The 24,123-nt window shown below is 43.0% G+C and overlaps 1 protein-coding gene across 2 annotated transcripts in view; it reads left to right on the top strand.

The window, feature by feature from the left end:
- Positions 1–24,123, top strand: part of Tmem108 (transmembrane protein 108) — a 420,643-nt gene that overhangs the window by 78,628 nt on the left and 317,892 nt on the right. For both annotated transcript variants that reach the window (XM_040739726.1, XM_040739725.1), the window contains exon 4: positions 12,428–12,552. The gene's annotated coding sequence lies outside the window, so the exon portion shown is untranslated. The remainder of the gene's footprint in view (positions 1–12,427; positions 12,553–24,123) is intronic.

Raw genomic sequence — 24,123 nt, 5'->3', positions numbered from 1 at the left:
TGTATATGGATTTAATAGCTCAAGTCTTAGAACTGATCTCAGTTATTAAGATAGATGTGGTGGTTTGAATGAGAACTGTCCCCCACTTCTCAGATATTCAAACACTGGGTTCCTAGATGGTGGCACTATTGGGGAGGTTTAGGAAGTACAGCCTGGCTTAAGGAATTACATTATTGGGGGTGGTCCTTGAATTTCTATACCTTCTCCTTGCTTCTGTTTGCACTCTCTGTATCATGGTTGTTGTTGGTTGATGTGGTCAGTCTCTCAGCTCCCTGCTCCCGTTTCCACGACATGCTGCTTAAGTTGACCTTGGTCATGATATTATATAATAACAGAAAAGTGATTAATTCTGATAGGGACCATCTATCTCATTCACCCAGTCATTGAGTATCTAGTCCATTCGCAAAAAACAAGGGAGGAGGCATTCTGAGCAGAGATGGGCGTGTGCCACATAGAGGTCTACAACTATCTACTTGCATTAATGGTTTCCTTGTGGTGGGGCTGCCCTGTGTTGGTTAACTAATGAAGAGTCTTATCCCCTAAGTTCCTTTCCCTGGGTTTCCTGGAGGAGGCTTGGCCTCAGGAGACATTCCTTGAGATGTGGTGAGGGGAAGTGATGGAGCAAGGTAAGCATAGTCACTGTGCCTTACCTCAGTCCAAAGACATTGCCATAAACTTGCTGGCTCACCTTGCTGGCAAAGGGTCACAGTCACCTCTGCAATTTCCCCGCTCTCCTTCCTCCAGTTCCAAATCATGGTGTGTACGCAGCAACACAGCAAAAGGCACTAGTATTGTCTGCATCACTTTATGCCATCAAAGCTGGGGGCAGGAAGGGATGTGCAGATTCCGGCCATTCCTTCTCGTTCTTGCTCCACACCTGGTTCTTCTTCTCCATTGTCAATTCCACTAATCTGCAGACACTTCAGGCCCATCAGACACAGAGACAACAAACCTTCAATCGATGCCATACACAATGGCACAATTGCTTGAGTTCAAATTCCTGTAATGAATTGCTTATTTCCCATCATTATCATTCTGCTTTTTAAAATCAGACCTATCTTAAATTCTATATAATGTTGAGCCCAAGACCATTTAAGGACACTGTTTTTCTGTTGTTCCTACTGAGCTACAGTTGCCCACCCGCCACCCTCACAGAGACTAGTGAAGTGCTGCTGACCGTCAGAGCAGCGTATTGAAGTCATAGTTAAGAGCATAGGTTCACATGCCAAGGAGACCCAGCAAATCCAAGATTCGCTGCTTTCTTTGTGAACTTGGACCTGACCATTTACCCTCATGAGACTGAGTTCTGTCATTTGCAAAATGAAGACAATAACAGTGTGCTATATAGTTAGGGTCCTCCATAAACAGAACAAATATCACACACACACACACACACACACACGATTTTCATAAGTAATTCTCCTATGTGGTTGTGGGGGCTGAGAAGTCACACAGACTAATCTTAAGCCATAACCAGCTTCAAGTCTGCGGGCCTGAGAGCCACAGCAGCCAATGGTGTCAGTGTCAGTCTGAAATCAGTAGATCAACCTCTCAGCTTGAAAGCAGTTGGGTGAAGAGAGCAAATACTCACTCACCACCTTTTGTTGAAATCACATTTCTGTCACTCTAGTGACAAAGTAGATGGTAACAAAGATTTCACTTGCAAAGCTCTCTAGCAAGATTTACTGCAGATGTTCTTGTACACAGACTTACAATAGGACTCATCACGAGAACCTCACCAATGTCAATGCAAACAAATTGCTTGGAGCACATAGTATGGGCTCTTCCAGTCATAAGCCAGCACCAACGCCTGTAACAATCTATGTGACCTTTAACCTTTGCAACCTTTGGTTTCAAAAGAGTTTGTATGAGGTTCTTGATTTTGAAAAGATTCCCCCTTTTCGTGACTCAGCTGTAACTGGAGGAATGTGATTTATGGTAATCTTAGCACAAATTAAAAACTCCATAAACAGTTATCACTCTCAAATAAACTCGCTTCCATGGAAAAACCTGTCTCTAATCTTTCAAGAAACAGATTGGAGAAGGCCCGCCCACATTGTGTGGGCAATCTGCTCTACTCAGTCTTTTGACTCAGATGAAGATCCCGCCTAAGCTCACCCTCAGGGGACACACTTAGAATGATGGTTAGCCAAATGTCTGGGCAACTCCTGCCCTAGTCTAGTGACAGGTTAAGTAGGCCACCATATACTCCTGTGCTCTGTTCCAAACCCCCACAGGGTGGCTTACAACCATCTGTAACTCAATTACAGAGGAAGATGAAATGATCTCCTAGTCTCTTTGGTACCGGGCATACATGTGGCACACACACATATGTGTGGGAAAACACTTACATACATAAAGGAAAATAATCTTTAAAAAGAGAATGAGTTCCATGCAGAGACACGGGTAATGAGACCTCCAAAACAGGTAAGTAATCCAATTCTGTCTTTCATGACAGATACAGTTGGTAGGAGTATAACATTGCCATCACACACACACACACACACACACACACACACACAGACACCCCACACTCATACTCACTCATATCCTCTCATCACAGATGGTGCTAGGAACCACACATTGTAAATTATAAGTGTCTTTGAGTTATTTGGTTTGCAGAGAGGGATGAGCAACGTTTCCATATGCTTGGCTTTATTTATTTATTTACTGGCTCCTGTTGCATAGGATATTGTCTGCCCTTTTCTGAGGGCTGTTTTTTGCCTTCTAAAGATGTAGAGAGAGGCAGATATCTGTATGTGGGACACACCAACCTAACCCTCAGAGGGTTCCCAGTCACATGGGGAAAAGGGTACCCTATGCTAATGATTGCTCTGGTATTTGATTGAAGGACATGCATGGTAGAGAACACCCAAAGCTGCAATTATGTAGCAGGGGGATCAGAGTGGTTTTATTCCAGTAAAAGGAGAGGAGGGAATTTTAGGCCAAGTTGAGGTTTTGGTATAAACTAATTAAAAGGCAACCACAAGGAAGAGAGGGCAGACTCATAATCAATGTGACTATGCAGGATCTCTCTTTTTTAATTGTGTCCCAGTGTGGCTGGTTCTCTAGAACAAAATTAGACCTCCTAGTTTAAATATCAGGAAATTTTATCAAATACTCATGTGCATTTTATGGATGAAGAAAGTCATTTTTAATAGCATTTTTAAAAGATGGAATTAAACAGTGGTTCCAACTCTGAGATTCAATAGCCTCAGGTTATCATAAGAAAGATGATAAAATATTCACTTCTTTGTAATTAGTCTGAGTTAGTGGTACAATGAGGTAGGAAAAGAGGCCTGCAGCTTTGAAGCAGTAGTTTGAAAGAGATGTTCTGTACGAAAGAGAGATTAAACAGAGCTGCGTTTGATGAGGATTGCAAGGTGACACAGCACACCACTGTTACTCAATGATTGCCATCCTTCATTTTGTCAGCAAGCAAACGTCACCAATCAGTGCTCACTCTACTTAGCCTCACATTGGACTGCCCTGCACCCACTCTGCTCCAGTTTTCACGGGGCCCTTGCCACGGCCTCTCACACTCTGTTTGCTCTGTTCTCACAGTTTATTTTACTTTTGCGCAGTTTCAAGGAAGCAAGCCTTTGAAACCCGACCTATATCATCCTCTCCCGATGATTATGGGATATTAGAGGATGTGGCCCATGTGATGCTCTCTGAACTTGTATGTAGTATCTAGGAGTTCATGTACTCCTTAAAATAGGTCCTTGAATTCCAACTTGGCAGCCAGTCAGTCAAAGGATATAGATAAGTCTTTTCAACTTGAAGTGATATGGGGAGTTCATTGGAGAGTCAAGGTATGGAGAACCCTAATTAAGTCTAATGACTTTCTCAGTGTTCTAAAATGTATTTGAAATGCATTTTCATATGCAAATGTAAAAAATTTTAAATTATTGTTATTTTATTATTTAAATTGCTTTAAATTTTATTATTTGACATTGGTGACTAAACCCGGGACTTCACACATACTAACCATGTACCTTCCCACTGGGCTACAAGCCAGCAGAATTTTTACATTAACTAATGTGTGTGTGTGTGTGTGTGTGTGTGTGTGTGTGTGTGTTCATGCCACAGCATACATGTTGAGATCAGAGGACAACTTGTGGGAGTTGGTTTTCTTCTCCCACCATGAAGGTTCTGATGATCAAACTCAAGCCCCCAGGCTGGATGGCAAGCACTTTTGCCCACTGAGCTTTCTTGTCAACCCCCACTGCAATTTTAAAGGAATCCTCTCATGGCAGTCTATTTCTGAAGGGCAATTGGGAGTGTGTATGAAGATCTCTGACAGTACACACGACATTGGACTCCCCATTCCAATTTCAGAAATCTACTCTAAGAAAATACACAGAAATGTGGACAAAGACCTGCAAACAGGTTTGCTTATCACAATAGTGTTTGTGATGATAGCTTGGGGCAAATCTTTAGATCAGTGATTCTCAACCTTCCTAATGCTGTGACCCTTTAATATGGTTCCTTGTGTTGTGATGACCCCAACCATAAAGTTATTTTGTTACTACTTCATAACTGTAATTTTTCTATTTTTATGAATTGAAATGTAAATATCTGTGTTTTCCAATGATCTCAGGTTGCCCCCATGAAAGGGTTGTTCGACCCCCCACTTGGTTGTGACCTAGGTTGAGAACTTCTGCTTTAGATACTTAAAGGAAAATAGTAAGCAATTAAATTAATTTAATCCACATAATAAACCATTTATAACCACCAATAGTATATTTTATAGGAGCATTTAATGCTATAAGAAGTTATTTAATATTGAATGTCAAGTTAAGATGAATAGAAATAATTCATATTATCTAAATTAAGAAATTAAAAATAATAGAAATTTAAATCTGTGTGTGAATGGTGGAATTATAAATTATATTAAACTTTTCTTTATAGTTCTCTATTTTCCAATAGGTTGGCTTATTTTGTTAATTGAACAAATTAATCATTGTATGCCTACTATGTACTGAGGACTACATTATACCTATGCTTAAATGATGTTTATACCTAGAAAGCATAAGACAGATGGAAACATGTATTTAATCTATACCAGCCAGGAGACATCTGGAATCCCTCTTGCATTAATTCTGCATGTTTATTTCCTTTTTATTATGTAATTTCTTGCAGATTAAGGATTCCATATTTCCTGGGGTATCTTGACTTGGAGTCTGTTTTAGGTATGGAACCTGTGCACTATTTTTAAAGTCCTCAGTACCATTCAAGACCTTGGAGAGTGCTTTAAAAGTTTGTGTTGAATTGGATTTTCAAGCCACAGAGGATGCACTTGACATTAATCAAGTGGGGTCAATTGCAGCTCCTCATCTTAGCCACTGACATATGAGCACCCACATCAATAATCATGTTCTCTCTTAAAGTGGAGCTCACATTATCCCCAGAGTGGAAGCAAATGAAATACTGTCCATAAAATGATGCCACAGTATCAAGTGTGCAGTTTCCTTTAATGAACATTTAATTTTCATTCCTTATCTGTCAATTAAACCATGTGTAATGGCTGGCATTCAACCACATTTTATGTGCAAAATGGAAGCTTCCATTCAGTATAGTAATTAATGATACACTGTTCTTTGTTGTAATGTCCTTGATAGATTACAAGAAAAAGGTATAGTCTTGAGTTGCAGCAGAAAGGAAAGAGTTAATGTCATCATGACAAAATAGTTCAGCAAAATTCTGAGAACTCAAGGTAATTTAATTTGATGTGTATGGGTGTTTTGCTCATGTGTATGTATATGCATGATGTGTGTGCAGTGCCTTTGGAGACCAGAAGAGGTCACTAGATGGGAACTGAATCCAGATTCTCTGGAAGAGCAGCTGATACTCTTAACTGCTGAGTCATCTCTCCAGCCCTGCAGCTATTTAATTTCAACCTGGAGTCTCATGTCTGTCATGTCTTAAAAGCAGAAGAGTACAAGAAAGCTGAAATAACCTTGTCCACAGCTAGAGCAAGGAGAGACAGGAGTTCCAGTCCTGTTTGCCTGCATAAAACATTTACAAGTCAAAGGAAATGCTATAAACAATATTCATTTAATGTTTAAATAGCTTTCTTTACTCAAATATGCAGAAGAGAGAAGGAATTTTGTTTATTTTGTGCAATGTTATACCCTCAGTCCAGTCTGGCTGCCACACAGCAGATAAATAATCCCTAAAAATACTATAAGAAAAGTCAATTAACAAAATAGACAAGGAACAAATTGTTTTCCACAAAGCAACAGAGATTTCTAATGAAAAAGAGATATGAAAAATGTAAAAGATGGGGACATGGAACTCAATAGTAAAACTGCAGGGCCCAAATGGGTCATAGTGTAAAAATATTCTCAAAGTAATATATAAAAGTGTCACTTAAGACAGTCAGGAAGCAATGAGAGAATAAGAGTGACACCCTCTACTATTGATTAGGAAAGGAACTGTATTTACACCATACAGAGTTGGTAAGGTGAATAGCTTCAGGTAATGGTAGTTGAGGGGGGCAGACAGAAAGAGAGAAGGGGACTTGAATCCATGGTCTGATTCATGGTAAGCAAAGTCTCTATTACTGACCAGTACTATTAGGATGTCTTCTAATGCTGCCTGCCTCTCTCTCTCTCTCTCTCTCTCCCTCTCCCTCTCCCTCTCCCTCTCCCTCTCCCTCTCTCTGTGTATGTATGTATGTTTTTTTGCTGACATGCTTCTTCTAGGTATCTCAGCCTATAGGAAGGAAAACCCATTACCTGTACATACATACATATAAGTATGTTTATTATAGCATTATTTCAGAGGAATTAAGTACAATAAATAGAAACATTAGGATTACTCATCAGCAAGACAATGGTTGAATAAATTACAAAATATTGAAGAATAAAATGTTATTCAGTCAGTTGAGAGTTATTAAGAAAAAGTAAGATTTTCAAATGTGCATGTTCCAATTTATACAAAGTAATGACCAAACCTCTCTCTGGATATATCTATGTTCATATATGCAGAGTAAGCATTTGCATATTATACACAGCCATTCATTTAGGAGCACATGAGCATATAGGACAATATCATAGTATATAGTGTAGTCTGTTAATATAAGGAACTCGCCGTCTGTAAAGAGATAATGTAGATTGAGAGGTCAATACATAGGAAGGGAAAGGTAAGCCAAATGAAAGACTATATTTTCAAATCAGAATGCACCATATGATCACACATACTGAATTTATGTCACTTATATGTGCTTCTTTATGTATGAATATTTCAGAAGAAGAAATAACAAGCAGAAGAGGGGAAGTGAGTCTCAGTGGGCCATGATCATTTCAGTGTTGCCAGCATGTCTTGGTGTGGCCATAAACACTATAATATGACATTACAAATGGAAAATATAATAAGGCAAGAACACCAACACCATTCTGCAGGCAGAGGGAAATGGATGTGTTTCCACCATTCAATAAATCAACAGGAGTTAAGTAAACCTGAGGAACCTGCTTCTGGAGACCATAAAAAAGCCAACAGGGAATTACTAGTAGAAAAAAAAGTGGAAGCAGAAAATAAGGCGAGCAGTGGGAGCACCCTTGCTAGAAACCAGATTCAAGTTTCTCCTTACACTTCACTTGGGTAGAATCTTACCTCCTGCTGGAGGTTTGCCCATCACTCCTGAGTGGAAGTGGACATGGCACAGCATCAGTGTGCTTGTTTCTAGTTTGTGTATGAACTGAGTCTCTTCATGAGTCAGGGCTGGCCTCAAAGCTCTCACAACTACCTCAGCCTCTAGTGCATGCTTGCACCACCATGCCCAGCTTCAACCTCAAATCATTCATGCAATCCCAGAGTTTTGCAGTTCGTCAACCATGGGGAATCATCTAGTAAATTCATATTTTTTGAGGATGATTTTTACAGTTTTGATGGGATTTTAAAACACAAAGCTTACATTTACCATCTTAATTTTTGTTTGAGACAGGGCCTTGCTATGTAGCCCCGGCTATCCTGGAACTCATGCTGACCAGGCTGTCCTTGAACTCACTGAGATCTGCCTGGGAGAAGGTGCACAGAAATTCTTTGTACTATTTTGCCACTCCCAGTGGACTCATGCTTGTTTAAATGTTTAGAGATTTTAAATGGGGTTTCTGTGTTCTTTGGTGGCTTCTTGGCAGGCTGTGCAGGAACAGTCACTGGAGCCTTCCATCTTACACCTTCCCTCCGAGAAGATGAACCTCCTCCCTTTACCATGCTGTGGCTCTCTGTGAGCCTTGTAAGATGTTTATATTAAAAAGTGAGGGCGTTACAAGAAGTGATTTTGAAAACTTTCTCCTCTCTGCCTTTATTTTAATAATGAGGAGACCCATATTCTAATTCCCAAGGTCACTAAACTAATAAATATGGCAGGGTGAAGACTTCAATTTTTTCTGTTGGTTCTTGTCTCCTAGAAGGAGATGGAATGAAAAGATATTTCTGAGAAAATAGGTGAATCCTTGCTCTTCAAGACGTTCAGTAAATGTGTAGTGAATATGTGTTGAGTGCCAGGGACCAAGACAGGTGGGGGGGATGGGAGAGCAGCATGAAGACAACAGTACAGGGTCCTTCGTGCCATGGGGATACTACATGGAAGACTGGAGTGTTGACGTAATCATCAAACTAGTGAATAAGTAGTTCAAACAGAGGAGAGAAAGGTAGAAACAGCACAATGAGCAGGTGCAATAGAAAATGACCTAAAGATGGTCAGGACAAGAGTGTGCAGGGTGGGTGAGAGTTAACTGGACATGTGCATGGTAGCTACTATAAATGAAAAATGTGTACTATGAAACACATAATAACTAACCTGCTGTAATTTATATGATTAGGATTATAAGTTAATAGTTATTTAGGGAGGCTTTATTTTTAAAAAAAAACCTAGAGGAGAGCATGTTTGGGGCTAGCAGATATACTCCAGTTCTGCTTTTCAGTTCTCATCTTCCCTCCAGAGCAGATAGCCCCGATCAGCACTCCTCCTGAATGCTTTGATGTGGCCTTGCTGTGGAAGTTCCGGGCAGTCATTGCCAATCAATCTGGCACTGGAAATGCAGTGCATGGACCATTTAGGGTACGGTGAAAGGCCCCTGGCCTCGGCTGTAACAGCCTATGAGTTCCACAACACAAAGCACAGGCCAGTGTTTGAGCTATTCCTCTCAGTTCCCAAAGCAGATGAAACACATTGTTTGTCACCCTCCTGAAAGAGACACAAAAGGATCCCTACGTGTGAGTTCTGCTTATGCTCCATCCCCCAGTGTAAGTGCAGACAGAGCCCAGAAATCACACCCTCGGGCAGTACCAGGCGTTGTGAACATTCTGGGGATTATGCAAGCATTTTGCTGACACTCTCAGAACTGAAAATAAGAATGCAAGCATAGAGGTATTAAATTTCAGTCCAGAAGGGCTGATATTAAAACCTTTCAGAAACGTTGAATCCACAAAACTTAAAATTTGTGAGCGCCCCTGTCCTTTCAGGTCACAGAGCCCTAGCGATATTCCCAAAACAGTAGCAAAGGGATCAGACCACAAATGCTAGCTGATTTGGAATCTCGGTACTTTCTAGAACTTCTCCATTTTGTTTTTTTTAAAAATGCAATATTAATGTCATTTTTATCATTTTTTCTCCTAACATCTACTTTCTATAAGAACATAAGCTTAACAACTGAAGTTGTGCCAGCCATGATCCTTGAGTAACTGGCAAAGGATTGATGCATCCCAAGAGGATTTTTCTTTTTAAAAAACTTTCCGTTTCAGCGCATGATAGTATTTTTAACACTGAAAAATATCATTGCAAAAGATGTACTGCATACCTAATGTATGTTTCCAACCACACTAGGCATCACGGAGTACTTTCTCCACCATCAGCACCAGCCTTCTAAGACAGACCATGGACCTGCCTTCGCTTTATCAAGAACTGCCATGCTTTGTTTTATAGTCTTGTGATCGATCGAGATTATGTTAATAACAATGATTGCCTCTAGCATTTGATCGTGTGCCGTATCCAGTTACACATTCTTTGATTGGAGTATTTCGTATCAGTGCCAAGTTGAGGGAGAGCTATGGAGGAGACTGCAACTCACTAAGGACGCTAATGTGAATTCCACTCTGAAAGTGTGTTGGAAAAATGAGTCAAAATAACACAAGTGACTCTGGATGCTGCCCAGAATTCCTTTACTCCAAAGAAAAATGAGACTGATATCAACTTATGTCATTTCCATCTTTTCCTCCTGCCTCCTGCTCTCTGTCGGAAGAGGTATGGGGAGCTAGATGGTAGAAGGTAGGCGGTAGTACTCATCAGTAGTGAAGGTGGGGCTGTGTCTGTGTCAGGAGTGTCAGGACACAGAGGCAAGGCAGAGCTGCTCCTGTGCCTAAACACCCAGGGAACAGTGGGTGCATGAAGCTGTGTGCCTGTATGTGCATATGTGTGTATGTATGTATCAGGTGTGCAGTGCTCGTGTCCCTGCCTTACCTACACCCAGGCCTGCCAGATACTGGCCATTTTGTATATGACTTCCTCTATAGACTCTTCTCTTCATTTTTGTTCATTGCTGCTCCCCTCTATTGACTGACTGCTCTCCAAACCTTGTGACAAAAGGCAACAAGTCATTGAGTACATTCTCAGTTCCTTGAAATACAAAATCTACACATCTCACTTCACTGAGGCCACAAACAAAATGAGACACCTCCTACATTCCCTTCAAATTTAGAGCATACAGATTTCCCCAGACAGGATAAATAGCCAGCTCCCAGAAAACCTTTCTGCTCCCTGCTGGGGGTGCATAGCATGTCTAGGATTTGTGGTGGTTGTGGGGGCCATTTGGTTGAATGAATGAAAATTGATGGTTTCAAAAAATATGACTTCAGGGCCAGGGATGGTGGCACATGCCTATAATTCCAACATTCATTAGGCAGTAAGAGTGATTACTATGTTATTGAGGCCAGCCTGGTCTACATTAGCAAGCTCCAGGTCAGCTGGGAAGTTGTGGGCTCATGGTGGGACCCTAAGCAAAGGAAAATTGTCATTTAATACTTAGGGACAAAATGGTTTTAGTGTTAGGGTTTGGTTCTGCTGTTTGATTTGTTTTGTATTTTGACTACATTTTGCCTTTACCTTGCTCTAAAGTGCTGTGTATGGTTTCTCTCTCCCACTTTAATCTGTAATTGTCACCTTTCCCTGTCAGCTATGTGGGTGTGTGGGTGTAAGCCCTTTCAGATGTTGCCTCGTCTCTCCAAATAACCTAGCATTCAGCTGTCCTCTGTCCTCACACTGAATGAAGCAGAGCTGCATATGAGCTTCATTGATGGGACCTGCTGAAGGATTCAGTTAAGCTACCATGAACTATACATAACCAAAAAGATCTGTGCCTCCAATTAACTCTGTGACATCTTTATTTAACTACTAAAGCTAGTGTAGCTTAGATGAAAGAATTTAATCTTAGAATTGGAACTGCCAGTCACATCCCTACACTATTATGGCTCATAGCTGTGTCCTGTACAAAAAATGATGTAAAGTAGCATGGCCCACAGAAATTTTATGAACATGAGGTGACCTAATGTGCAGGATGCATGTTATGATGCAGAGATGATGTTTCCTCCACAGCTCACACACTAAGACTGTAGTTACCAGCTGAGAGTATCTTCAGAAGTAATCAGCCTAACCAATGGACTTGATCAATTCATAATATAACGGCATTAGAGGAAGTAGGTCACATGGGGTTGTCCTGGATGTATCTTGTCCGTGCTTTCTGCTTTCTCCTCTGCTTCCTGGCCTTCATAAGGTGCACAGTAGTTTGCCTCTTCTACCCTTACTCCATGTTTCCGCCTTGCCGTGGACAGAAAGCAGTGGAGAAGCTGACCATGGTCTAAAACCTCTGATTCTCTAAGCTAAAAAAAAATCATTCTTGTCTCCTTTGAAATTGTTCCTCAAGACAACGAGGGGAAACTTACAGATGCAAGCATGGCGCCTACCTGACCATCAACAGGGAATTGTGGGTTATTGCTATTTGTGCTGTGACTGGATTTGCAGCATTGCTGTTGGTTGTCTGGTCCCTTCACCCTTGCCAGAAGTGCCCCATTTATCTGAGTCTGGCTGCGCAGTGCCAATGGCAGGGTTAGGCCAGGCAGCCCATCCAGGTCTACCTAACAGTACTAGCAGGGAGTTCTGGGGGTAATAGGTTGGTTGGATAAATTGTATGGTTCCTTCATCAAATCTAATTCCTTTCCTTCCTTTTTCTATTCCTTTTCTTCAGTGCTGGGATCAAAACAATACCCTCAAGCATACCAGGCAGGCTCTCTACCCCTGGACCACAGTGACAGCCCCATTATTTTCATGGATAAGTCTGTTGGGTAATGTGATGCCTGGGTGTGACAGTTAAATATGTTGAAGAAAAGTCGGGAATCTCTCCTTCTTTTTCACTTTTCTTTAAAGCAGGAGGAAGAGGTAGAACTGAACCTGGCCCTGTGGGACAAGGCACCATGGCTACTGGCTATCTTTATCTTCTGATGGAGAGGGAACATCTGTGAGCAGCTGGCTACAGTGCAGCCAGCTAGGAGGTATCAGGATTTCGCTTTTAGATTCTGATGGTTCCCTTTTCAGCCCACAGCCTCAGCCACGCCCTCCACCCAGCAGCATCAGGGCTTCGCTCTCTCTTCTGCCCCTTCCTCAGGACCTGTATGGGCAGGTCCAGGTCCATGCCCATGGTATAAGGCTGCCAAATGCCAATCGTTTAGATACAGGGTGTGTATTTAGAAAGTTCACAGAAGAGGGACAAGCAGCCCAATAATATCCAACTCTTTAATTCCTTTCCATTGTGAACTGGGTATTCAACTCAGAGATGGAGTTTCCACACAACTGAGGCTGAACCCTATTTGAGACTTTCATCTTGGGAACACCTGCCCCGCACCCCCCCAGCACTTCTGGAGAATATGGATCTTGGTCATTTACATTCTCTCAAGAGCTAAACGTATCCCAAGCTTCTGATATGGTGTGGGTCTGGCTCATGTTGTGAATGCTTTGGTCTCAGCATGTTGTGCCATTTTGAAGGCTGTAGAGTCTGTAGGTGGTAGGGCGTGGCTTGTGGACACAGGCCACCGCAGGCAGGCCTGTGAAGGTTATACCTGCCTCTGGTCCTGGCCTGTGTTCCGATTCTCTGCCCCCTGATCTGCTGCTACATAAACAAACCTCTGCCCTATGCCCCAGGAGCCATGTTCTGAGTTGTCACACCTTCCCCACCTCAGCCGACTGAGAGCTTTTTGAAACCAGGAGCCCTCCTCAATCACATTGTAGTTGTCTCATGTTTGTTTGCAACAGTGTATCAGTAGCTAACATAACTTCTTCCTAATTACTGACAGTCAACTTTTTGAGCCAGTTGCAGGGTCAATGGGTGGTTTCTGCAGCCTGATGCTCTGCTTTTGCAAGGATGAGCTATGAGAAGCAAGACAGCTAATGATACATGCTCCTTGCTGGCATCGTTCCTCCTCCTGTGTGGAAGGAACATCAGGGAAAGCATTGAGGTACCTCCTCTTGTCTACAAAGACATTCTTCCTGGTGGGGAAAGTTATGGGCTTGCCAGAGGCAAGGTCTAAACAAAAAGGAGAATGATCTTTGCAACATCCCTGTAGGTAGGGATTTGGAAACCGGGGAGAAAACATTAAAGAAAAGTTCTGGAAGGGCTGAATAGGGCAGAGGCAGAGAGGTGTGGCTCTTTCAGCCAAGTTGATAGGATGGAGAGTAAAAGGAGTTGTGAAAGGCACCAAGCTCTTCCCGGTATGTCTTCTCCTTTCTCCCGGTATGTCTTCTCCTTTCTCTCTTTGTCTGTGATTCCCTTCTAGAACTTTCTGATAGGTGAGCTTTGAACATCTTGCCTTTGTCCCTTCTGGCTGGCTGGCCTTAGCCATGTTAGCACGCTGTCCCCTTCTCCATTGTGCATTCCATTTGTTGTCTTCTGCAGAAGTCCACGGGTGGGTCCAAGTCCATGCCAGCAATACCAGGCTGCTGATTGGCAGTTGTTTAGATACAAGACAAGCACTTTGAATGTTCAGAGAAGAGGAACAAGTTCAAAAGGAAGGAAGGCTAAATCTAGAAAACAAGCAAGAAAAATTGCCCTAACTTGTTAGTCAGCTAACCTATATGATTCCTATCATTCCATTCTGATAACCCAAACTGTCATTTGTAGAACCACATATGACCACCCAGTGAGTACTCCACAGAATTGGCAAGTTGGTCCAATAAGTAATTTTGAAACAGAATAGAAAATCTCAAGTGCATCACACATCACTTTTTATATGTATATGTGTATGTGAATATATTTCTTACCATGAACAGTAAGCTAACCACTTGAGAATTACTGAATTCTAACCATCATTCTATTTGGGACCATATGTTTGCCTCCCTTTGTCCCAGGGAAAGTACCTATAGTGGCCAGATAACTGTTTCTTGAACTCATTGTTGCATACTGACAGGTGGGCCTTGAGCGTCATAGATGGAGTTCTAGCCAGTGAAATACTCACTTATGATCGTAGATATCAAGTCAATTTGGAGTAAGCAGCTGTTTCTACCTCTCCCTTTTGCATGGGTAAGTGGAAGAAGCAGGCATCCTTTCTTTGATGATGGGTGGATCTACCTATAAAGTCTACTGGGTCTGAAAATGTGGCTCTGGGCTGAGAATGTGACCTCTCCTGGTCTCAGCCTCCGTCACTCTTCAGAGACTCTCACCAGGGCCATGTTACAACCTCATCGAGAGACAGTGGCCGTGTGTGATAGGTAGTAATTCTATCTGCTGGCTTGTCTGACTACGGATGAAAGTGAGGGTGTTTCTGGATGAGATTAGCACCTACTTGAGTGGGTGGGCTCAGCAGAGTAAATTGCCTTTTCTGATGTGGGTGGGCCTCACGCTGACCACTGAGTGCTAGAATAGAGAACAGGTAGAGGAAGGAGGAATTGGCTCTTCATTTCCTGCTTCACCACCTCAGCTGAGACACTGCTCTTCAGTGCCAGCCCCGGGCTGTGATTTACAGCATTGGTTTCTCCAGTTCTCAGGCATTTGGACTGAGACTGAATTACATTGTCAGCTTTCCCGAGCCTCCAGCTTGCAGATAATAGATCACAGGACTGCTCAGCAGCCATGATCATGTGAGCCAGTTCTTTAGAACAAGCCTCTCGTGATAAATACATACAAGGGCTGGGGATGTAGCTCAGTGGCAGAGCACTTGATGTCTAGCAGCTACCAGACCTGTGTTCAGCTAAAAACAACAACAACAAGGTTAAAATGATAAGATCTAGACAAATAGATGCTATAGAATCTGTTTGTCTGGGAACCCTGACTAACGCAAATCCCAAGGGGCCTTGTCTCTTCTAGGCTAATGGCAAAATTGCTATAAAAAGTCTTACAAACATGTATTAATATTTGTCACACTCTCACCATGGGAGAAGCTCAGTACTTCACAGGCATCTCCTGTGTCACTCTAATCCTTGGTCCTATACTTTTATCCCTTCACCCTTCTCTCTCCTGAAAGCCAGGCCAAGGCACATGCTTTCTGAGGATCACAGATATCATTTCTGAACTTGATCTATGTCCCCATCTTTATAGGTGTGTGTCTTAGTTAGGGTTTCTATTGCCATGAAGAGACACCATGACCTTGGCAACTCTTATAAAGGAAACCATCTAATTGAGATGGCACTTACAGTTCAAAGATTCCGCCCATTATCATTATGGTGGGGAGCATGGCAGAATTTAGGCAGACCTGGTGCTGGCTACATCTTGATCAGAAGGCAACAGGAAATAGTCTCAGACATTGGTTTGGGCATATATGAGACCTCAAAGTCCACCTCCACACTGACACACTTCTTCCAACAAGGTTATGCCTACTCCAACAAAGCCACACCTCCTAATAGTACCACTCCCTATGAGCTTATGGGGGCCAATTACATTCAAACTGCCACAGTGTGTTAAGTATCCAGCTCAGCTTTGGTGAGTCATCCATCACCAAAATCCTAAAGGCACTCAGGCTCTCAATATGACTTTCACTTGCCATTTTAACAAACACATAGAATTCTTTAATTAGTACCATGCAGTGTTCATTTACAATATTTACTATGCCCCAAACCCAGGGTAATTTTTGCTTTAGATATAAGGCTTACAGATTTTCACAACTTTATTGGTCAAGCTTCTTAGGTGTTATAACCTTTTGAGGGTCTAAAAGATATGTATGAAGAATTGATTTCAGTACTTTATAAATGTGGATCCATTTTTAAGTTTCAGCCTTTTTCAATTTTTGACATACAACTCAGCATTTCCTCCTAACTTGAGTCTTTATGAATGGCTCTTGACAGAAGTAAAAAGCCAGTCAAGGGCAAACTGTCAAAGTCTAATTTATATGAGACTAACCCATATAAGTTCGGCCCAGGAACTGGAAAGTGTTGCTGATAGTGGTGAGACTTGGTTTGCAGGTTTTGCAGACAGCCCTTGCATAGAACAGGAACATTTGAAGAGCTTAGTGACTGAGAGCTGTTGTTATTTTAAGATGTCCCCTTGCTCTTCTCTGCACCCTTTAATGCACAGTGCATATGTGTTCCTTTTGTTATAAGAGGCAATCCTGGGCATGGGTGGTTCATTTAGAATGGTGTTCATGTAAGCATTAAATAATCAGAACTGGGTGTAGGCTCAGTAAATACAGTACATGTCTGGGCAAGCATAAGGGCCTGAAGGTATCCTCAGAAGCCACACAAAAAGCCATGTGTGGAAGGTCACTGATTTTGCAGGCAGAGGCAGGAGGGTCCCTGGAAACTCATCAGCCAGTCATCTTAGTGTACATGGTGAAGTTCTAGGTCATGAGAGACCACATCTCACCCAAAGGGTGGAAGGCATCAGGTCCTACACTCAAGGCTGTCCTCTGATCTCCACACATAGATTACACATGCATACACCAGTGTCTGTGTGTGTACCTACACACAGGAACTCACACAGAGACACATACACACAATTTTCTTTAAAAATAAAATGTAAAGAAGTTAAAAATCCAACATGTACTTCCTACAACTAGGTCACTTACACACCATTTTAAATTTTATAGTGTATATTACTTCCAGAAAAGGAGACAGTGGAACAGGGGACTCAGTTAGTCAGGCCCAGCTAGGTCTATCCTGCCTCAAGGTTCTACAAGGCATGAATTCCCTGGTGGACACGAGCAAATTGATTGAGCCAGAGCAAAGGGAGCTGAGCGCAGTCCCGCAGCTTCCCTTGCAGCCAACCTTCCTCTCGCCTTTGCGATAAAACATTGCAGCAACTGTCTTATTTATTCCTCTCCTTCCCACACACTCAGACTTATTAAAAGAGTGGTTTCTACAGTCACAGTTTCTACTTCCTGTGTTAGTTAGGGCATAGAGGTAAACAAACTGCTTGAGACAAGGATGTCCAAAAACAGTGGCTTCTAGAATGCAGAATGTTCTTATTAGCCGTCTAGTGGCTGGTGGGTCTCTTTGATGGGTGGCTGTAGCTTATTTAGAAATTCAGGTTTCCTTTATCCTGGGATTCCTGCATGTCCTAGAATGTTGTCCATACCCAAGTATGGATTAACAAAGCTGTCTCCCATTGATGTGACCTGGATAACTGAAAGAACGGAGCTGAAAGGAAAAGGAACAAAGAAGAGCTCACTTTTATTCATGTTGAGTTGGAGCTGGCCATTACATGCCCACATGGGAACCAAAGTAGGCCATTGAATCAATACTCGGAAGTTCAAAGGAGAGGACCAGCCTCCAGATATGAGGAATCAGTGACTCACTGAGATCGTCAGGGAACCAGGTGTATACAAAATGCAGAAAAGGATGGGGATAGGGCAGTTGGCTCAGTGGCTAAGAGCACTTGCTATGCAAGCATGAGAACCTGAGTTCAAATCTCCTGCATCCATGTAAAAGGCCAGGCACGTTTGTATATGATTTTAACCCCATTATTGTAGAGTGGGGACAGGTGGATCTCTAGTGGTTGCTAGCCAGACAGCTTATACAGAAAGGCAAGCTTCTGGGTAAGTGAGAGACTGTCTTAAAGCAATGGAGAGCAAGAGAAGAACATCCCATGTCCCAATGTCCTGCTCTGGCCTCCATTTGGCTAAGCATGGCCCCAGCAACACACACACACACAATGCTCACATGCAACACAAACATACACACATATGTAATGTAAACACACATGCCTGCATGCAACACAGACACACATACACTCAAATGCAACACACATGTAAGTATACATGCACATACATATAATATGAACATACATACAGATGCACACAATATGCACTCATGCACAAACACAGTAGATCTAGGATTGAGTCATAGACCTCTCCAAAACGTAGAGGCTAAAAGCACAAAGAATAGTCAACTAGATTTTGGGGATAAGTGATGAAATGCACAGCTTAAGAAAACAAGCATGAAGGAGGGTGGCTAACTTGGAAGAGGCTGCTTCTGAGCCGTAGAAGGTGAGACCTGAGATAAGAATGCCTCAAGTGCAACAGGCCTTCAGAACAGAGGTGAACTGTGTGGTAAAGATTCCATTCTTGTTGATTCAGTTCTTTTCCTTCTTTGAGTCAATGATAATGAAAACACGCCTGTCTTGTGTGCACAGTATGTGCCTTCAGGTAGATAATAGAACGAGACCATTCATAAATGAAGCTATACACCTTAGATTCTGTCCTAGAAATAGCTCTTCTTTGCACCAGAAGTCTCTTGTGCATGCCTTTGGCATCGGTTCTCTTTACTTGTCTCATATAACAGCTTTGGTGGCCATAGCGGCCCATGACAAACACCCAGAAGACCTGAAAGACTAAACTATGGGATAAAATAATCCAAAAAGACATAACCCAGTATAAAGATTTAACTCAGTGTGGAGTGGAAGAGCGGTGTGAAACCGGGAATGCTATGCCTCTGGGGATGTGTTCTCTCGTCTCACGGGTCAGACAGTAAGGGCCGGGAAGATTTCATCTCAATGAGTGTGCGCAAGTTTGCTCCTGGTAACTCACTTTAATGAGGTGGAATGGTGGTGGAGGTTACCCAAATCAGCTTTAAAACTACTCCAAGTGCTTGTGTTAAGATGAACTCCCTTCTATGGATATTTATCAGCAGAACATTGTGGTCCCACAGCCCAAAGGATGCTGGGGACGGTAACACAGGGCATCAGAATCCACCAGAGGAAGGCAAGAATTCAAGAGATATGGAGTGGGATGATAATCGTCTGTCTGGTGGATGAACACATACTGCCTGGGGGCAAATAATTCAAAGGATAGAAGCCCCTGGTTCTGCTAAATGCTCAGTCACTTTCTGTGTGACTTTGGATACATAGGCGAGTCTTTCTCTTAAAATGGGGGAGTTGGGCCAGAGAAACTTCAAGTATTTTTTACTCCATGTCAAAATGAAAGTCTCCTAAGTTTCCATACTGATTCATTTTGTTAATAACGAGGATCACTTTCCCTGGCAGGCAGCTTTGACCCAGATGCATGCATTACTGGAGGTGTCAAGGACTTTATTATGTAAAACTCTTTTGTGCAGAAAGTCATATGCTTCAGAAGCCACATGTGCACACATCACTTCGGATTTGGAAGCCCAACAATGTGGAAACTCTTGATGCCTGTATGCTCAGAAGGATTTGTTCCTATTGTGCCTGGCCAGAGCAAAACAGTGGGTGGCTGTTGCTAGGAAGTAAAACATCCTGCTATTCAGTAAACCCTGAGTACATCACACACACTATGGAAGGTAGGGTCAGCTCTGGAGCAGGGGTCTGTTGTTGGTCGTCTTGACGTGTCCAAATATCATGGATCATAGTTGGTTTTAATGGCAGCTTCTCACATATTAGAATCACCTGATTAGGGACCCGCACCCAAAGAACTGTCCGAATTGGCTTAACAGATGTGGGGAGACCCACACTGATGGGCACCTTCTAGTAGCAGTCTCTCGGTCTTCCCTCTTGCCACTGAGTTGATTTGCCCTGTGGCAGTGGCAGCACTGATCCATTTGCTCATCTCACAGCCAGCGCCTCCAGCATCCAGGATTCTATCATGGACTAAGGACCACCAGCTCTCAAGGACGTTATAGGTTTTCTGCTTCCCCAGTAGACTCATCACTCCTGACAGGACACTCTGAGAGGTTGTAGGAGGAATGAATGCTACTCACAGCCCCTCAAAGCTTTACTTCTGGGCAGGCCTTGGAAAGACGCAAGGTGGCAGCCACAATGCTTGCTGACCCAAACAAGGATTTCTGAGGTTCACAGTTCTTTGGGAGAGTCAGTGTCTCATGTTTTTTTTTTGAAATACTTCTTGTTTTCACTCAGATTATTCAGGTCTTAGAAGCTTCAGCATTTAGTTCGGCAAAGGGGACCCTGTTCTTCTCTATCCAAGTCCACCCACCATCTCCACCTTCAGATGTCGAAAATAGACATGATTCACTCAGCCTTCAAGCAAACTCAAATATTGTGCTTCTGGAACCACACAGACAGACCCAGTGCCCCCTTTTATCTTTCTATAAGATATTCTGAAATCATTTATCTTTCATTACCATGTTGACAGATAGTACTTTGGCTCAAATAGAAGCGCAGTGGGACTATACTTCTCATTCTGTGGGTGTATGTCTGTTGGGGGGCTGGGCAAGCAAGTCTTGAGTGATGTGTATTATTGAGAAGGGTACACCCTGCCAAGGATCAAGGTCTCAGGCCCATGGGAGTCTGTCAAAGCCTTCCACTGATCTGACTGTGAGTGTGGGCAGTGTGTGCAAAACCTGCAGTTGCAGCTTGCCCTTCCTGGATGCTTACAGCTTGAGACTGCTTGCTCAGGGACAGCTCCTATGGAGACTGTGGAACTCCTCCCTCTGTGGTGGGCATAATAACAGCAGCAAGTTCCCAGTGGCTGTGCAGTGGTAGGTGGAACCATCAGGGTAGCACAGTCCATCTGATCCCAGCTCTCCTGGGTAACTGAGTGTCGTGTACCTGTTCTTTCTTCATTCCCACCACACCTAGTCAGATCTCAAGGACCTTGATGTGCTGGATGAGGGGTGTGTGTGTGTGGTGTGCACAGATGCACAGATACACCTGCATATGTGTACACATGTGTGCAGAGGCAAGGGGTGAGTGTTGAGTGTTTTCCTCTATTGTTCTCCTACCCTGTGATTCCCTATCACCACTCCTCTGCAAAGTCTTGAGGAAATGGGTACAGATGTGGAATGAGTCCTGTGGTATCCTGATGCCCCAGGTCGTGACATAGGTCCTTCTATTGCACCTCATCTTTGTTGGATTGTACATGTGAGATGCAGAGGTTCTGAGTTTGAAACCAGCTACACAATGTGTTCTAGGTCAGACGGAGCTGCAAAATGTGACCCGGTCCTTAAAACCAAATGGGAGCAGAGATAGTATATACCCCTAGGTGTGGAATAAGATTGGGATGGAATGTTTTTTATAAATCTTTACCCTTAAAAATCCTAGAACATTTGCTGTTTAGTTGGGTCTTTTCTTTTATTATTCCCTCATATATTACATACTAACCACAGCAGTTTCTCCCTCTACTCTTCCCAGTCTTCCCCCAACCTCCCTCCCTCAGATCTACACTTCCACACTTCCTCTCTCTCTCTCTCTCTGTCTCTCTGTCTCTCTGTCTCTGTCTCTGTCTCTCTCACATGCACACACACACACACACAGAGAGAGAGAGAGAGAGAGAGAGACAGAGAGAGAGAGAGACAGAGAGCAAACGCAGGTCTCTTGGGGATACCAACCAAACATGGCATAACAAGTTACAATAAGTCTAGGCACAACCCTCATATCAAGCCTAGATGAGGCATCCCAGGAGGAGGAAAAGATTCCCAAGAGCAGGCATCCTCACCCCCAGTGTTAGGAGCCCCACAAGAACACATCTTAACTCTTAAAAATTCTAGAATATTTTCTGTCTGTTTATTTTAAAAAGGAAGCAGGGGCTGGGTGTGTTAGCATAGACCACACTTTGGAGGTGGAAGCAGGAAGATCAAGGAGTTCAAAGTTATCCTTGGTTGCACAGTGTTCAAGGCCAACCTGGGATACATGAGACCTTGCCCCCCCTCACACACACACACTCACACACACACACACACACACACACACATATACAAATACATACACACACTCACATGCACTCACACCCACATACACACATACAAACATACACACACACTCATATGAACACACACACATATACAAATACATACACACACTCACATGCACTCACACCCACATACACACATACAAACATACACACACACTCATATGAACACACACATATGCAAATACATACACACACTCATGTGAACACACACACACACACACATGCACACATGCACACAGAGAGTGTCATCCACTTCCATTCCCTCTGAGATTCTCGAGTGGTCTGAGTAAAATGTCAGCCTCTCCCCAGGTGTTAGAGGGTAAAGGATGTGAAGCCAGGCATGAGACACAGATACAGAAGGACAGTGACATGTCCGAAGCAGATAAAAATGGAGTTTCTGACCCTGCTCCACATTATCTTCACTGAGGTTGGAAGCTTTGCAGAAAATAAGATCTCCCAGGGTATGTATGCTCAGGATAAAGAGCTCCAACCCCATCCCTTCAGATTGAGTCAAGTATTTCTTGAGATATTTTTGAACCTCAGGTGAGAAGGGAAATGGGGCCGGTAACAGCTGCCTGATGTTTAAGAGTTACTCTGTGCAGAGACCAAACCTGCATCTGTCTTTCAACTTACGCCCTTGACACTCACTCCAGGCAGAAATCTGCTAGGTTCTGCTCTGGGCTGGTTTGACCTGATGATCCATGGTGATGGAGAGAAATGGCACAGGCTGTGTGTGCCAGCAATCTGGGGCTTTCCAGAACCCTCACCAACCTGTGATGCTAATTTTAGAAATTTTCTCTGGTTACTAATTATTGTTCTATATGATAACCACCCCTCCCTTTTCTCCTGTGCAAATTCCTCTGATGTGATTTAAAATTCCAAACTGGTACCCACCTCTGCAGTTGCCATATCCAGTGCTTCTCATGCAAACGCAAATTCTGCAGATTCATTTTTAATATTTCCCTGAAAAGAGAGGCCAAGGAAGCTTTTGTCAACAGTTGCTTCAGAGCCAACTTGAGAACTGATTTATCTGTCTTGGGTGGTGCCAGGAGAGGGAGAGGTTGCCCCGGCAAACTGTCGAGTGATGGCTTGTCTGTATTCTAGAATCTCTGGGACAGGAAGAGAGGCTCTCATCCATCTAAAGAGGCTTAGATGCCATTCAACAGATAGGGAATTTGACTGAGGGTCACAAACCCCATCCTTTTTGTTTCTCTACCAGCTGGCACCTCCCCCAATCATGAGAAATGCTACCACAGGGCAGAAAGACCTAGACTTTTGGAAGTGTTTGAACCCTGTCGTTATCATCCCATTGTCTGGGAACTTGGGTGAACTCCTGCTTTTTCACTTTCCTTCTTCCTCATAAAATGGAACTGGGGGGGGAGTGATTTTAGGTACAGAGTGTAGATGGCAAGGGTTTTAAAACTCGTTTTTGCTCTCTACACTTCGATATGAATTCAGTATGTGAGGGAGAGGCAATGTCAGTAGTGGAATAAATAAAAGCTAGCCTCTGCACTCCGCACATCATTCATTCATTTCATCACCCATTCAGTCATTCAATACACCTTAACAGCTGCCTTGGTATTGTGCTTTGAGATGATGAGATGGTTAACCATCCTTGTCAATTTGATGAGATTTGGAGTCACCTGGGAGGCACCTCTGAATGTATCTGTGAAGGCATCTCCAGAGAGATTTAACTGTGGTGGAGAAAACCTGACTATGGGCAGGATCATCCAGAGTATTCACTTCCTATGAATTCAGACTAAATAAAATGGAAAAAAGATAAAGTGAACTGAAGGCCAGTCTCCTCTCTCTCTCTCTCTCTCTCTCTCTCTCTCTCTCTCCCCCCTCTCTCTCTGTCTCAGTCTTTCTCCCTCCCTCCCTTTCTCCCTTAAGTTGTTTTTTTCATCAGAAGAATGAGAAAAATGAGCGTTATCTCTGGCACCCCTTGAGAAAGCTGGGGTGGGGGTGTAGCAACAAGATAAGGCAAAGTGCTGGGCAGATCAAGTAGTACTGAGGCCA

Source organism: Mesocricetus auratus, unplaced genomic scaffold (genome assembly GCF_017639785.1).
Source record: "Mesocricetus auratus isolate SY011 unplaced genomic scaffold, BCM_Maur_2.0 Super-Scaffold_100691, whole genome shotgun sequence".
In the NCBI taxonomy this organism is placed as follows: Eukaryota; Metazoa; Chordata; class Mammalia; order Rodentia; family Cricetidae; genus Mesocricetus; species Mesocricetus auratus.
This window is presented reverse-complemented; position numbering and strand designations above follow the sequence as displayed.